Genomic DNA, 4,399 nt, shown 5'->3' on the forward strand with positions numbered 1-4,399 from the left:
TTGCGAGGGTTAAAATCGTTAACGAATAATTTAAAATTAGGGCGGCCCGAAATTGGTTTCGGAACGGCGTAAACCGCGTCATTGACTCCAATAACTTTCAAATCACGTCCCATTATTGGGATAATAATGCGCGCGTTACACGCTAATGTGTCTAAGTTGCATAAGTTATCGTTCTCTCGTATAACCCGAAGATAACGCTAACGGCAATCTCGCGATAACTTAAGTTTAACATCTTCAAGTGAATATTCAGTACCTTATTAGTTTTTTGTCGTAGAAATCAAGCTGCAGACGAAGCCTCCGACGACGACGTCCACAACTACCCCTACAACAACAACGGAGAAGGAGATCGGTAAGAGTTCTTTTGTATTGTAGCGTTCCCCCCCCCCCCAGGTCAATTTTAATTCATTATTTCGGATTTTCCCCCCTTTTGACTTTCGCTAACAAACGCGCAGAGAAGCGTACCAAATCCGATTCCCTTTTCGAATCCTTCTGGATGTGCCGCGAAGCAAATAAACACAACCGGACCGTGTTCGAGAGGGCAGAAAACGCTCGCGCCGAAAGGTACGAATTAAACGCTCTATTTTTAGAAAGAGGGTATCAAAAACTGAAATCGAACCGGCATAAAACACAGATGCGAGAGGAATGACTGACGTCGTTAAGTGTTTTCGATCATCGCTCTTTCGGCCCCCTTTTTCATCGGGGGTTAATTGAATTCCGTAATGGTTCGCATGAACGCGTCTTTTCTCTGCACAAAAAAAATGGCTATATCATTTGACCACAAATTAGTAAAATTTTTCTTGTTCCAGAGACTACAGTCAGGACATATCTACCGACGCCGCTAATCCTCATCACGGAAGGTACCTACCTCGATAAGAATAAATCCGCCCCTAACCCGGTATCGTTTTGTTTCAGTAAACATCCCCTTAAGAGACGCTCACCTGAATAACTACGTGCCTAGCGCGCGACCCGCTCCCTTGGAGATAGTTCTCACCGGAACCGGATGTTGGGCGAAGGGATCAATCCACCTCCGGCTCTTAGCCCTTCTCCTGGTGATTAGTTATCGTAGGTGACAAGCAAATTTCTAGACAATCGTGAAGGTAGCTCAAATGTGTACATAATTTACGTTATTGTAACATGTGAATTTATGTGCTTTTAATAGGTAGATTTTAATATGATTGTTTTAGTGTTGAAAAGAGTGAGGAATAAATGTATTGGTGCTATTAATCGATGTTTTAATTTTCTGCAAACCAAACTATCGCAGTAACTGACCCTGTGCAATTTTTGCGGTTGCCCCCTACTACCGCATTGCAACCCGCAACAGTTGCAACGAAAAATGCGAATAAGAAGCCGAACCGTTCGAGACGCATTCGACAAGTTCGAAAATGTTAAATTCTCTGGGCGCAAGAAAAACTTTCCGAATAAATTACCAAAAAACTATGAGATGTGTCGCATCTGTGCGGCTTCATTTCAAATATTATTGGAAAAGATGCGGAATATGTTTTCGCGAGTTCCACGTTGATATTATTTCCTTCTCCTTTACATTTTCAGGAAGTTTACGAAATCAAGATAATGGAACTGCCGGTTTGGGGATCCTGCAAATTTCAATATTTCCCCCATGGCGCACGCGGAATGTAAACAAATTTTATACTTGGAGCGAAATCATTTCGATACATTCATTACAGGCCCTTTCATATTTTTCTAAGTTACGAACGAGAGCCTTTTACACATTTTAAGGACATACTCTGCGATACTATACAGAATGGCGCCTTTAGTTTAAGTTACGGCTACACAAAATCCCGTTTTGTAAATTAAAACTCCTTAAGAACAGCGAGTCGAAAAGAAAAGAGGTAAATTGCAACGCAGGTAGGTAAGACAAAGCAAAGAGTAAGAGAGACACTAAACACGTTAGGTATATTCTCCTGACACAACATTCGCAAAAGTTATATTTTCAACAGTTTTATTGTCTCGTCCTGATGTCCCAGTTAACCTTTATGAGTACCCTCTTCCGATACTTCGTTTTCGAGATATTCACTCTTAAAGTTTTAACATCACTAATCCAGACGTCCTAGTCGGCCTTTGAGATGTAAGGAGTTATATCCGATCAAGTTGAGGTGTCGAGAAGGATTGCAGTTGGTGGAAATTAATTCCTTTCGTTGAGACCTTTCATTAGAGTACCATGAAGGATAAAACCAGTTCCACCCCCCCCTCCCGCCCCCTATTTTGATACGGGGTAAGAAATAAGGGATGTAGTTTCATTAAAATATCATCAAAGATAGAATCCATTTCTACCAACCCCTCCCCTTTCCGCAGGAAAGTTCAAACCAATTCATTTCGATACCATAAAGGGGAGAACGTCTACTACAAAAAATTCAAAGGGCTGTAACTTTTGATATAGTAGCTCGTTCTTGGAACTGTTTGAAATTATGGATTCTACAGGCCACATTCTATACGAAAATATTTTTTTCCGGTCGATCTAAGACAATTTTTTTTGGGGCAAAAACCTCTTCCACTATCATGTTCTCCTGGTAGCCCGACAAAATTTTAAAAGAATTTTCTGATTGTCCCCTCGTGTATTAGGAGCTGAATCACCTCCTCGCACATTATAACCTCCTGATACCAAATTGGAAATGATTTAAAACGAAATTTGGCTTCGAAATATATTTGTGGGTGATGAGAAAAGACCTCCTCAACCATTATGTTCTCCTGGTAGCCGGACAAAATTTTACAAGTATATTCTGATTGTCCCTTCGTGTATTAGGAGCTGAAACACATCCTCGCACATTATAACCTCCTGATACCAAATTGGAAAAGATTTAAAACGAAATTTTTTCTTCGAAATATTTTTGTGTGTGATGGGAAAAGACCTCCTCGACTATTATGTTCTCCTGGTAGCCGGACAAAATTTTAAAAGAATTTTCTAATTGTCCCCTCGTGTATTAGAAGCAGAAACACCTCCTCGCACATTATAACCTCCTGATACCAAATTGGAAAAGATTTAAAACGAAATTTGGCTACAACATATTTTTGTGGGTGATGGGAAAAGACCTCCTCGACTATTATGTTCTCCTGGTAGCCGGACAAAATTTTAAAAGAATTTTCTGATTGTCCACTCGTGTATTAGGAGCTGAAACACCTCCTCGCACATTATAACCTCCTGATACCAAATTGGAAAAGATTTCAAACGAAATTTGGCTTCGAAATATTTTTGTAGGTGATGGGAAAAGACCTCCTCGAGTATTATGTTCTCCTGGTAGCCGGACAAAATTTTAAAAGAATTTTCTGATTGTCCCCTCGTGTATTAGGAGCTGAAACACCTCCTCGCACATTATAACCTCCTGATACCAAATTGGAAAAGATTTAAAACGAAATTTGGCTTCGAAATATTTTTGTGGGTGATGGGAAAAGACCTCCTCGACTATTATGTTCTCCTGGTAGCCAGACAAAATTTTAAAAGAATTTTCTGATTGGCACTTCGTGTATTAGGAGCTGAAACACCTCCTCGCACATTATAACCTCCTGATACCAAATTGGAAAAGATTTCAAACGAAATTTGGCTTCGAAATATTTTTGTGGGTGATGGGAAAAGACCTCCTCAACTATTATGTTCTCCTGGTAGCCAGACAAAATTTTACAAGAATTTTCTGATTGTCCCCTTGTGTATTAGGAGCAGAAACACCTCCTCACACATTATAACCTCCTGATACCAAATTGGAAAAGATTTCAAACGAAATTTGGCTTCGAAATATTTTTGTGGGTGATGGGAAAAGACCTCCTCTACCATTATGTTCTCCTGGTAGCCGGACAACATTTTACAAGAATTTTCTGATTGGCACTTCGTGTATTAGGAGCTGAAACGCCTCCTCGCACATTATAACCTCCTGATACCAAATTGGAAAAGATTTAAAACGAAATTTGGCTTCGAAATATTTTTGAGAGTGATGAGAACGCGACGCGCTGGTCGGATTTCATGCCGGTGGTAGCGAGTAGTGAGATGTGCGTTTTTTTCTTGGGCGAATTGTTTTTTTGTTCAGTTCCGCGGCGTATACGGATTTTGCGGGATACTTATCCTCTGTAGTTAGCTGGATGCTCGCCCATCGAGCTGTTTTGTAAAGCGAGCACGCTTTTGAGGACGATTAAAAGCGCTCGCGGGCGGAAAAAGAACTCACAAGCGAGGGAAAAAAAACGCTCATGTTAATCGCTCACGGCCAGAAGAAAGCGCTACCAAGCGGCCGCTCCGAAAAGTGTTTTCCGCTTGGAGCGCTTTTTCAAGCGAAACGCCCGCGAGCAGTACTCAGCTCTGCGTGACATCACAGCGTTTCCGACCAATGGCGAGCGCGCTACGTTACGTGACGTCACACATCAAATAAATTATTCAAAATCATTGGTTCTTAGAGAAAAA

At 40.9% G+C, this 4,399-nt stretch overlaps 1 long non-coding RNA gene across 1 annotated transcript; it reads left to right on the forward strand.

The window, feature by feature from the left end:
* The first annotated feature begins 272 nt into the window (after nt 1-272).
* LOC116160939 lies at nt 273-1,211 on the forward strand. Its single transcript, XR_004143354.1, has 3 exons — nt 273-349; nt 807-857; nt 913-1,211. It is a non-coding gene; the product is annotated as an uncharacterized LOC116160939 (long non-coding RNA).
* The last annotated feature ends 3,188 nt before the right edge of the window (nt 1,212-4,399 follow it).

The sequence above is a fragment of the Photinus pyralis genome, unplaced genomic scaffold, assembly GCF_008802855.1.
Source record: "Photinus pyralis isolate 1611_PpyrPB1 unplaced genomic scaffold, Ppyr1.3 Ppyr1.4_LG10, whole genome shotgun sequence".
In the NCBI taxonomy this organism is placed as follows: Eukaryota; Metazoa; Arthropoda; class Insecta; order Coleoptera; family Lampyridae; genus Photinus; species Photinus pyralis.